A 13,466-nucleotide genomic window follows, 5' to 3' on the forward strand; every position below is an offset into this window, starting at 1 on the left:
GTATTTCAACATAACTGCCTTGTTAAAGAAGCTGAGGGTAAAGGTGGTGGACTGGCCAAGCATGTTTGCAGATCTAAACTCTATTGATCAAGGTCTCTAAGGCCCCATACACACGAGAGGATCCTTCCGCTGAAAAATCTCAGCGGATCGGTTTCAGCGGATAGATCCCCTGGTGTGTACGTTCCAGCGGATATTTATCCGCGGATATTTCCAAATTCCAGCAGATAAAAATTTGTAGACATGTCTACAAATCTATCCGCTGGAATCGGCACCAGCGGATCGATCCGGTGGTCTGTACAGACTCACCGGATCGATCCGTCCGAACCCATCCCTCGCATGCGTCGTAATGATTCGACGCATGCAGGGATATCCTTATATGACAGCGTCGCTCACGTCGCCGCGTCATCATCGCGGCGACGGCGCGACATGTCACCGCGGTGGGAATTCGGCGCGGATTTCAATCGGATTCCATCCACAGAGGATTTATCCGCGGATACGGTCCGGCGGACCGTATCCGCGGATAAATCCTATTGTGTGTATGGGGCCTAACATCCACCACCTCCGTGATGTTATCATGGAGGAGTGGAAGAGGACTGCAGTGGGAACCTGTGAAGCTCTGGTGATCTCCATGCCCAAGAGGGTTAAGGCAGTGCTGCAAAATAATGGTGGCCACACAAAATATTGACACATATGCGCTTTTACTGCATTTTTGCTGTGTTTCAGATGCATGTCCAGTGGTTTTCTGGTTCACTGATGCCTCCACCTGTGAAAAATGGACATGTGACTCAAAAAAGGCACCAAAAATGCAAATCAGGGGTGTGTTTTTACTGCGATTTTTACCTCAATTTCCATTCCTTTCAATAAAATGCTGCATTTTTGGTGTGGTTTTAAAAGCTGCACCAAAGATGCAGCATGCAGGACTTATCAAAATGCAACAACACCCACAGCGCATTGGTGTGAAAAGTTCCCTAGGATTTAAAGGGAAGCATTTTTCCTGCGTTTTTACCTTGCAAGAAAAACGTATCAGTGTGAAAGGGCCCTTAGCATTGCCTAGCATTGTGTCAAGCTAAAACTAACACTGCCTGCAGTGTTTGGCAGGCATTGATGCCTCCATTCCCTTCTATTGAAACACACTACAAGCGCACCATACATGTACATTTCCATTAACGTTGTAAATGCACCTATGGCATGTGCATTGCATTTAAGGTGTGGTTACAAAATGTGAAAAGTGATAATTTCCCATTTTAGCCTTGTACAAATTAAAAAAAACATATGCAACATGAATGCCCTGCAATGCAACCAAAACGCTCATTAACATTATAGGTGCGTTATTGCGCATTAAGGTTGCTGTAGAATACAACACCTGTGTGAAAGAATCTGTAATCATTGTTTTGCCTGTACGGTGTGACAACCATATTTGTTTCCTATTTAAACATGCTAGGTTTAGTGCTTAGTACTGTTGCATAGTCTTGAGGCCCCGTACACACGTCCGAGAAACTCGACGGGCAAAACGCATCGTTTTGCTCGTCGAGTTCCTTGTGAAGCCGCCGAGGATCTCAGCGAGCCAACTTTTCCCATTGACTAACGAGGAAATAGAGAACATGTTCTCTTTTTGGCCCGACGAGATCCTCGTCGGTTTCCTCGGCGAAAAGTGTACACACGACCGGTTTTCTCGGCAGAATACATCTCCCATCGAGTTTCTGCCGAGAAAACCGGTCGTGTGTACGGGCCTAAGGCTGTTTCTCTAGTCCATATCTACTTCAATTATCCAATCGTGTATGGATGAAATATGTAAACAGGAATTTTCTTTACAAAACTGTATAATTATAGTGATTATTTACACAATGCATTGTGTATAGATTCTCAAACTCCTTAGCAAATCTGCTTTAATTATTGTTTTGCATATACTTTGTAAGTTGTAATAGCCATATCTGTTTTCATAAGGACTTGTTTACACTTGCAGAGTGTTTTTGCCACCCCCAAACACTCCGCCTTCAGCTGCTAAAACAGCAGATGGGGGCATACATATGGCACAGCAATGACAAGAATTAAACTCCCTGTTTACTCATGACCCTTTCAAGTATTCAGATATGAACCATTCAAGTGAATACAATACATGCGTTTGGGGGAAGTGGCGAGGCCTTTTAGGGGTTAAAACATGCAGTGAGGAAGAAACGTAACTACCTTCTGACCTTCTGTCAAATGTCCTCTGATAAGCAATCCATCATTCTTCACAGGGCTACTATGAGCACTAAAGTAGTTGAGAATCTTCATACAATAATTTGTATGAATTTTCACTTAAATTGTCCAATTATTTCCAGGATAAATAAGTAATCAGGAATTTGTTTTTAACATAACTGGATAATGTAACTGATTATTCTCAACTCCTTTAGTAAACTAGCCTAATTGTTTTTATTGCTTCTCCTATTTTACCGTATGTGGGAAGTGTTCTGTCAGCAGACTTTTCATTAGCTGGTAATGGAATTCCTTACAGCCAGGAAGCTGATTGCAAACATCTGTTATATAGTAAGAAAGTAGAAAAAGCACCTACCTTTATATATGAAACTGTATATCTCAGAAATAAAATGAAAAACATCACAAGCTTAAAAAGAAACGCATTGTTTTGAGATTAGTATAACTTTAGGCAAACGTTTTCTTTTGTTTGGTATAGAGTGGAGAGGGATTAGAACACCTGTCAGGTTTTATTGCTGTCTGTGTCCCCTGTAAGGAGATGCACCCTCTCTTTTTGTCCTGTTTACCATTATCACTGAAAGTGAGAGTAAAGCCTCGTTCACACGATACGATTGTTGGCCAACCGAGTGTCAGATTTCTGTCAAATGGGCGTGTGCCAGGATCTTGTCTTGCATAATAACGGTACACAATTGTCGTGCCACAAACACGAACGTAGTGAAGTACTACAAGGAATTTTAGCTCTTGAGCGCCACCCTTTGGGCCCCTTCTGCTAATTTCGTGTTTGGTGAGCATTGATTCCGAGCATGCGTGTTTGTACTTTCAACTTTTGTGTGATGGATTTGTGTACTGACCATACTAAAATCTGATGTCAAACTGTTGTCCACCAAAAATTTACTAGGCTGTCATCCAACATTTGTTGGCGGAAAATTGGACAACAATTGTCAAAATTAGCGTACTAACAGTAAGATTTTAGGAAAACAGTCTGTCAACAGACAATCCCCTGCCAACAATCAAACCCTGTGTACAAGGCTTAAGGCCTCATGTACACTGCTACTGGTAAACAAACGTTTAGGAGCAGTTGGGCATTTTTTTTTTCAGCAGCCCCTGAACTCTTCTCTATGTTATCTTATCAGTACATATTTGAAAGTTGAGTTTAGAAGGATTTTTTTTTTTTTTTTGGAAAGCAAAAAAATGCATTTGGGCGGATGTTTAAATGCATTTGAAATGCCAAATACCTGTAAGAGCTTGTAAATGTGGTAACTCACATTTAGCTGCGTTTCAGTTACAGACATTTTTAATGGAGATACATTTTTGACTATCAAAAAAAGCCTCTAAAGCGGCTAAACGCGGCATGTAATCGTCGCAAAATGGAAATGTTTAAACGTCGGTTACTATCTGTCAAGTTAAATCGTTCACTGGACTTTTTAAAACTTATCCTGAACATTAAGCCTTAGGCCGGGTTCACACCTATGCGAATTGAGTGCAGCTTAAACCGCATCCAATACGCAGAACATTTCTAAATACATTGTTTTCAATGAGGCTGGTTTACATATGTGCGATGCATTCGCACTGCACATTGCCGAAAAAACGTGTGCGTAATTTAAGCCTTGCGGTGTGGCTCAGGTGCGAATTCAGGCCCATTATCTTCTATGGGTACGCAGCTAATTCGCAGATGTGTTAATTTCTCTTCAGGATTTCTCTCATTCAGCTCAATACACTTCCCCTCCCCCTCCCCTCTCCCAGGTCTCCAAGTTCGCAGCTAATCTGCAGCTAAAACGCAGTGGATCTGCTGAACAGTTCTCTTATCTCTCTGCAGAGATAAGAGAGCTGAAATTCGCACTGCACTAGTGTGAATCCGGCCTAAAAGTAAATGCCACGTTTTTGGTTTATCCTCATGACAGTAATAGAGGGGGAATCTTCCAATAGGATCGCTTATTCTGGTGCCCTGGTGACAAACTAGGGATTTCCCCATATTGGAGGGATTTCCTCTTACTTTCTGTTTTGGCTCTGGGAGATGAAGTAAAAGGAATTCTCAATGGAACACAAAGGGTAAAAAATAAATAAAACAAACATGGGTTACAATCCTCCCCCACTCTACCCAAAATGAAAAACAAAGTTTTGCCCTTAGTTATTCTTTAGATGTCATATTGTATTTCTTTATCCATAGGGCTCATACAGTTCATCTAGTGCTTTACCTTTCTCCTTCCCTGCCTTTTACACATCTTGGACTTTAAAAACTTTAAAATAATGTGATCATGGCAATAATTTGGGTATGGTAAACTGTACAATTTCTCAATTCTCAAAACCTCCAATCGGATCACCCTCCAAAAGCTACTGCTAGGCAGTGAACAAGTGATACAATACCTCCTCACCCCCTGTTTTGTTGACAAACGTCAACGTGAACTTAAATGTGTAACGTTTGGTGGGCTTGCCACCCGCCGATCACTACATTTCCACTAAGTTTTTCAGTGGGTGCAAAACAAAGCATTAGGTTTGCAGTATGTAAATACCCCCGTCCACTGCCTGTTGCAGCTTTAGAGCCGGTTCACACAGGGGCGACTCGTTAGGCGACTCAGCCGCCTGACAAGTCGCGCTCCGCTCTGTTCAATGGAACCGTTCTAATAGGAGTGACTCAAGTCGCTCCGACTTAGAAAAAGGTTCTTGCGCGACTTTGGGGGTGACTCGGGGAGACTTGCATTGACTTCAATACAGAAGTCATTTTGCAAGTCGCCTCTGAAGTCATCTTGAGATCGCCTTGCCGAGTTGCCCACAAAGTCGTGACGCACCTGTGTGCACCAGGTCTAAAGGAGGAGGCAGTTGTCAGGTTGAAAAAAACGTGCATTTTTGCCACCCTCCCAACCATACATCTAAATGGAGCCCAGAGGGGGCCTTCAATGTATTAGGGCATCTTGAGAGGTTCCTTTTAAAAGAATAGGTAGCTAGATATATTTTTTCTATTGTACAGTACATAAATGTAGGGTTCTTTTTAAAATGTACCCTTATATGTCAGTACTGTTGAATATAAAATTATTATTTCATGCTCTGTTTAGCACGTATTAAAAGCCACATCTTGTTCCATTAATTTAATTATAGAAAGCTACGTTCAGTATAATCAGTGAAAGATGTATGAGATCTTGTTACTTGTAAGCTGCTAAGACTCATGTGACCCAGCTGCCATAATATGCTGCCCTGTCTATTCTTTTTAAAATGTTGATTCATGAAAGGAATACAATAGGGAGTTCTCTCGTAATACACCCGCAAAAATACTATGACAGCAGTCACCAATGACTTTTGAAATGTCAGCCTTTTAAACCGATTATGTAATAATAATGCACATCACTGCTTTCCTTATTAGATAGAGTGACTGTGACCTTTATCAGTAAAAAAAAATAAAAAATAAAAACTTTTGTTCTATTTTATGCTGCTGATTGTGCAGGAAAACAAGAATACGTTGTTTTCTGTTACATTGTAACTTTCTGTGATGATTTGTTAACAATTACAATACTGATTTTGTTTTAGAATGTCTGTGCGTGGGTGTTTAAAGGAGAACATTTGCTCAGCAGTCATGGCGTTGTAATTCCAGAAGAAGGGGTTTTAATGCTCTCCTTTTAGCAATTGTTATTTGGGACAAATCAGCAAACAATTGGTAGTCATTTCCTTGGAAATTCAGCTGCTTTTTGTCCCTGGCTGATGACAGAAGCTGCTCTTTTGTACGATAGTAGTGTAATTTCACTATGATATCACATGGAGGACCATCAGGTTTTTTTTGCAGCAAGGGCTCGATGGATTCTGTCGAATTCCAATCTTTCATGGAAATAGCTGGTTGCAATTCCTGAAACAGAGCAGTTATGGTGGATTGCAGGTCAATGATTGTTTCAGGAATACCCCTGATACATAAGTTGGACCTCCTGTCTCTGTTCTCATGGTCCTCATTTTTAGTATGGAGCAATAGGTTTTCCACTTTGCGGTTTTCTATTTCCATAGTGTGTTCCAGAGAAATATTTTCTAAATCATCTGCTTTAACCTCTAAAGCTGCTGTGCGTTTTCCAAGTTCTCTTATCTCTCTTGTGAGGTAAGAAGTGATTTGATTAGATGTTTGTTTTGGTGCTTTATGGCGCATATGTTCAAATTATTTTAAAATGGCTGGGGCTACTTGAAGGGTCTGAGGAGAGTCTTGTGAGGTAAATAAATCACTGTCAGAATCAGCTGGGGACACAGGTTGTGTCAGGCTTTGCCTGTGGGAGCGCATAGAGGCTGTGAATGAAGAGGGGGGCGGTGCCATTTTAGTCACAGCTTTCCCCTTTGAAGCCTTCATGAAGGAATTCTTTATCTTGGCACGGCCGCCTCCCTGTGCCATAATTTTGCCCACAAATTGGTCAGCTAGATCCCGGGTACTAGTTCCACCCGAGGATATGTCAAAATACTTGCGGGTTTTGGTTAAATACCGGCTCTCCTCCCGAACGGTATGGAGCTCTAGCACTGCATTACCACACCGCATGCACCGCCCCCAAAATTTTGGAGCACCAGCCGCCACTGCTCATCTCTTTTTCGCTGTATAGTAGACGTTAGACATGTGCAATTTGTTTTACTAATCAATTCCTTATTCGGAAATTCAGATGTATGCCAATTTCCAAATCCCAATAGTAACAAATTTCAATGATTCTAAAATAAATTATAATGAAATACATTTTTTGAATTCAAATTTTTAATTAATTTCAATTAGAAAGTGCATTTGAATTCAAAATGGAAACATATTGCAATAAATACAGTAAGAGATAAAAGGGAAATAAGATGATGATTCCTACTTAGGCTCCTTTATGGAATAGAAAATAAAATAATAGAATAGAATAAAACAGATTAATATAGAGTATAAAAGAATAAAATAGAATAAATCAAAATATAATAGAATAAAACAGAACAGAAAAGTATAGAATAGAAAATAAAATAATCAAATTGAATAGAAAATAAAGGACTAGAATAGAAAATAATATAAATAAAAGAATAGAATAGCATAGAACATAATAGAATAGATAATAAAAGCACATAGCCATCTTCCAAAAATTCTAATTTTGAATAGAATAGAGTAAAATAAAAAATATAGCCGTTTTCCAAAATTTTAATTCAAACAGAATAGAACCAGCTATTCTTCACAACAAATTTGGATTCACTCTGTATTTTCAATTCAAATTCGATTTGAATATTTTAAATCCACTGGAAAACATTGAATCTGGTGGAAAATGAATAAACAAAATGAAATAAAACTACACTAAATATATTTTATTACGACAGCAATGAAATTAAATTTGTAACTAAATATGTATTACATTTGTTCTGGCTGAAAGAGCAACGGAGGTGATATTAATGTGTAGAAGTGCCATGTCCGCAGAGGAAAAAAAAGGCAGTGGGGTAAATTCCGATATTAATGTAAAGATCTTGTTCCAATATGACCTAACTGATTGACAGTTCCACAGAATGTGTATCAACAAGCCAGTGGAGCTGCATTCCCACCAACAGGTCAAGGGAATGGTAGTATGCATTCTAGAGAGCTTATATGGCGTATAATTATATATTCATTTTGTGACGGCGGCTAATTTTTGGGCTCTGGTGCATAGTCTGCTTCCGTGTGCCTTTTGCCCTGGATGCGCCAGTGGGCGGGCGGGCAGCGCAGCATGCCATGCCGTCACATGATCGGGTCTGGCATCTGCCCACAATGGTGTCATTTGCATCAGTTTCTCGAGATGGCGTGGTTTTCCAGTGGCGCCGTGACCCAGTGTTACCTTGATTGGCTATACCTGTGTTGGCAACATGACGTGGTGCGCCTTCGGCTCAGGGGGGCCAATCATGGAGCTGCAGCCAAAGAGGACCCTTAGATGACAAAATTTACCACATCCCCTTCTTCATTATGGCCACCATTTAAAAACATGCACTTCCCTATGCTTCTGGTAGCATGTGATACTTTTCCGCTGCTTGGGGTCCATTATCTTTCAACATTTTATGCACTGATGGGATAATGCTTCTTTCCCCCGGTACAATACAAATGTATATCATTCTTGATTTCAGGTTTGGCTGTTGAATGTTCAGCCTCCCCCTGGATACCTGTTGAATAATCTCTGAGCATTTTTTGCTCTCAGACCTCATATGCGGCACAGCTTTGTTTGAATTTCAGTGGCCATTTGTAGTGGGATTTGTTTTCTGCAGATACTTTTATGGATTAATGCCCATAGTGATAGATTCATTTTACAAACCTTCAAGTAATAGGTATGGTTATCATCACCTTTTGGATGATGTTATTGAGCATCAATTTTTTGGTGTATTAATTTATGTTTTGTACAATAACTAGAGTTGAGCGGACACCTGGATGTTCGGGTTCGGACACGAACCCGAACTTTAAAAAAAAAGTTCGGGTTCGGGAACCCGAACCCGAACTCCGAACCCCATTGAAGTCAATGGGACACGGACTTTTAGTAAAAAAAAAAATGCGCGGAGGTCCCCCCAAATTCAATAACCAGACCCTTTAGGTCTGGTATGGATATTAAGGGGAACCCCACCGTCAATTTAAAAAAAAATGACGTGGGGTTCCCCCTAAATATCCATACCCAAACCCGTTATCCGAGCACGTTGACCTGGCCGGCCGCAGAAAAGAGGGGTGCGCCCCCCCCTCTCCTGAACCGAACCAGGCCACATGCCCTCAACATTGGGAGGGTGCTTTGGGGTGCCCCCCAAAGCACCTTGTCCCCATGTTGATGGAGACAAGGGTCTCATCCCCACAACCCTTGCCCGGTGGTTGTGGGGGTATGCGGGCTGGGGGCTTATCAGAATCTGGAAGACCCCTGCGCTCTGGATGGATGGATCATCTCATCGCTGGATCGGAGAGGAGATCACCCGTCGCTGGATACAGACAACGCTGGAGCAGGAAGCCGGGAACGAGTGTCACCACTGGATTTTTTTTTCTTTTTTTCTTTTTTATTAATAAAGGACTTTTTTCTATGGTGTGTGTGTTTTTTCAAACTATTTACACTTCCTTCGTGAAATGGTAGGGGTACAATGTACCGCATTACCAATTCACATAGGGGGGGCCAGGATCTGGGGGTCCCCTTTGTTAAAGGGGTCTTCCAGATTCTGATAAGCCCCCCGCCAGCAGACCCCCACAACCACCGGGCAAGGGTTGTGGGGATGAGGCCCTTGTCCCCATCAACATGGGGACATCCTCCCCATTTTGAGGGCATGTGGCCTGGTATGGTTCAGGAGAGGGGGGGGCGCACTCTGTCCCCCCCTCTTTTCTGCGGCCGGCCAGGTTAACGTGCTCGGATAAGGGGTCTGGTGTCAATTTTTGGGGGAACTTCACGCCATTTTTTTTTAAATTTGGGGTGGAGGTCCCCTTAAAATCCACACCAGACCTGAAGGGTCTGGAATGGATATTTGGGGGGAACCCCACGTCATTTTTTTTTTAAATTGACGGCGGGGTTCCCCTTATTATCCATTCCAGACGTGAAGGGCCTGGTAATGGAATTTGGGGGAACCCCCACGCTATTTTTTTTTTTTTTTTATGAATGAATTCATTCTGAATTGCCAGAGCCGACAATCCATTATAGCCGCAAAGCCGGTTTTAAAAGACTTTTTTTCCTTTCAGAAATTACACTTTGTGCAGGGACAGTTCTATGTACTGGAAACATGCGCTATTTCACATGCTAACTTTACACCCCCCCAGGTACAAAATTTTAAGGAATATTTCACTTTTATTGTTTCACTTTTAGCATTATTAAATTCACTGCTCTCGAAAAAACGGCAGTTTTTAAAACTTATTTTGCATTGATACATGTCCCCTGGGACACGACCCAGGTCCCCAAACACTTTTTACAATAAATTGCATATTAGCCTTTAAAATTAGCACTTTAGATTTCAAATTTTCGAGTCCTATAGACTTTAATAGGGTTCTAAAGTTCACATGAACATTTGGTGTGTTCGCAAGTTCTGGTGCGAACAGAACAGGGGGGTGTTCGGCTCATCCCTAGTATTTACATATGTAGTCCTCCCACACATCTGTGTGCTTGCGTGGTGTGGACAAGAAAATGCATGATGCTCTGTCAGGTTTGAAACAAATTCCATTACATAAATTCATGTGGGTAAATATAACATATTCAGCATCATCAAGGGCCCGATGCGTTTCGTGTTACGACACTCTTCAGGGGCAGATGCTTGAGTATATCTATGGAATGTGTATAACAAAAATAAAATTAGTCTGGCTGTATCTGAAAATATCAGGAAAAGGCCATTTGGACCTTCCTGAATACTTACATAAGGTCCAAAGGGGTAAAATGCGGCGACCATGAAATGGGGGCTCCACAAAGTGTCATCTTTATATAGAGCAATAATTATTTTTTTCAGATCCTCAGAGAGTTCTTTGCCATGAGGTGCCATGCTGAACTTTCAGTGACCAGTTTGAGAGCGTGAGAGCAATAACACCAAATTTAACACATCTGCTCCCCATTCACACCTGAGACCTTGTAACACTAATGAGCCACATGACACCGGGGAGGGGAAATGGCTAATTGGGCCCAATTCGGACATTTTCACTTAGGGGTGTACTCACTTTTGTTGCCAGTGGTATAGACAATAATGGCTGTATGTTATTTTGTTATTTGAGGGGGGAGCAAATTTACACGGTTATACAAGCTGTATACTCACTATTTTACATTGTAGCAAAGTGTAATTTCTTCAGTTTTGTCACATGAAAAGATACAATAATAACAGATTTATTTATTAAAATGTGAGGGGTGTACTCACTTTTGTGAGATACTGTATGTGTGTGTCATCTATAACACTCAACTGATAGTTTTAATTCCAAACACAAAATCACTTACAGAAAGGATAAAAATGGATAGTCCCAAAACAGAACTTTGGGAGACACCACCTTAGGCCATGCAGAGTATCATTAATCATGGCTTTCTGAACAAGGTTCTTAACCCCTTTGTAGCCTTCAGCTGCTAAAGCATTTTATGGCTAGACCCATTTTTGGCAGCTTCAATAAGCATTGGTTCACATGCTAAAAAACGAATTTTCCTATATATATATATATATATATATATATATATATATATATATATATATATATATATATATTTATATATATATATATATATATAAATATCATGTTCATATTCTTAACAATTAAACAGAGATGTTAAAAGTGTGAGTGCCCAGAGAGAAAGAAATAATTGTCATCTGTAGGCTGAAGAGTAGGGATGAGCTTCGTGTTCGAGTCGAACGTATGTTCGACTCGAACGTCGTATGTTCCATCGTTCGTCGAATTACGAACAAAACGGGTCGTTCGCGCCAAATTCGAGTGAGGCGCCATGGCCCATAATTCACTGCGGCATTGCGCGCTGATGATTGACCAAGCAGGGTGGCCTTGTGTAGTGTGTTGCGGCAGTTAACAGAGAGAGAGAGAGAGTGTCATTTTTTTCAGGTAGATAGAGCAGGCAGGCTAGTCAGTTAATGTTACAGTGTGTAGAGGATATATATACATCCCAGGTGTTGTACATATATTTATACACTGTATAGCTTAGCTAGATCAGTTCTTCCTAATTTACTGGTAGGCAGGTGATTGTGCTATTTAAAGACGTTATCACAGGCATACTATAGACACCCAGCAGGTAAAATATGCAGGAGCAGTGATTTTAATGATGCTTAAATAAAAAAAAAAATTCCTTTAAATATTGTACCTGCTGGGTGTCTATAGTTTTCCTGTGAAAACGTCTTTGAGAACCCGGTCTTTTGCTGAGGGAACATGTATCAATGGAAAAAAAGTTTTAAAAACGGTGAGTCCTGCTCCTGAAAAAAACGACTGTTTTTGAAACTTTTTTCCATTGATACATGTTCCCTGGGGCAAGACCCGGGTTCTCAAAGACGTTTTACGACAATAACTTGCATATTAGGCTTTAAAATTAGCACTTTTGAATTTGAACGTTCGAGTCCCATAGACGTCAATGGGGTTCTAAATGTTTGCGCGAATGTTCGGTCGGTTCGAAGGTTCTGGTGCAAACCGAACGGGGGGGGGTGTTCGGTTCATCCCTACTAAAGAAGTTTGTTTGTAAACTTGGCAATAATGTATAGAATACAAGTATACTTATCTATAGTATGTCTTTCCGATTTTTTCTTCATTCTTAATTTTTTCCTAAATTTTTTTGTTCTGTCTCTGTGCATGCATGAGTTCCCATTCCTGCACTTCCATTTTGAAACCTTGCTTCATACTGCGCATGTGGGAGATGAAGCACATTATGTCATATGCCTTATCTTGCGCATGCACTGCATTACACTACATGCATCTGTTGCAAAAAAAATTAAAAATTGTGCACGTGCCATACAAAATGACATGCATTTGCTGGTTAAAAGAAAACTTTTCACAAGATCTCACAATATCTCTTGGAGAATTTTTTTTAACCAGCAAATTATTCAATTTAATGTGACACAACATATTCCTCTGGTGCATGTGCTGTATGACACAGTATGTATATATATATATATATATATATATATATATATATATATATATATATATATATTGTGAGGGGTTAGCCCGGCAGCGGGTGTGTGTGACCCCCTGGAAGGGTTCAGCACACAAAAACACTAGGCACAGCAGACAGTGGTAGAAGGTAAACAAAAAAGGTGTGGTTTTATTAGAACTAAATACACATAAAAATATGACAGAAAACAAAAGAAATACAAAAATAAATCCTGGTCAACTCGACCTGCTTGCTATACACGTTGGTGTCCCTAACTATCAACTGGGTACAGCCTTGTGCTGCCCCAGTCCCTGACTCCCTGCTGTTTAAATCACTTTAGCAAAAGCCACACAAGCTTGGTCTCACCGCACAGAGATCACACTCCCCAGACTAATCACACAGATCTGGTTCCAGGTTGGAGCTTCTCTCTGTGCATGCTGGGAGATATATATATATACACCACAAGTGTCCAAGACTATAGGTTTACAGCCAGCAAGACCAAATATTTGCATTTTTCTTTACAGAGTGAAAGAGCTCCTCATCAAGTCATGGTGAAGCTTAGGCTACCCAATTTCTTGCACTAAGCTTTCTGGCAACAAAAAGAGTTTCTTTGCGTCAAGGACACAAGGTTGGCCTGGTTAGTGCAGACAGACACACCTCTCTTGTATTCTCTTTACAGCCTCCATAGTGTGATGGTCAAGAGTATCTGTATATATAAAAAAATCCCTAAACTATAAGTACAGTAATAAGTAATTCTAACTGTACATGAAA

Source organism: Rana temporaria, chromosome 5 (assembly GCF_905171775.1).
Source record: "Rana temporaria chromosome 5, aRanTem1.1, whole genome shotgun sequence".
Taxonomy (NCBI): domain Eukaryota; kingdom Metazoa; phylum Chordata; class Amphibia; order Anura; family Ranidae; genus Rana; species Rana temporaria.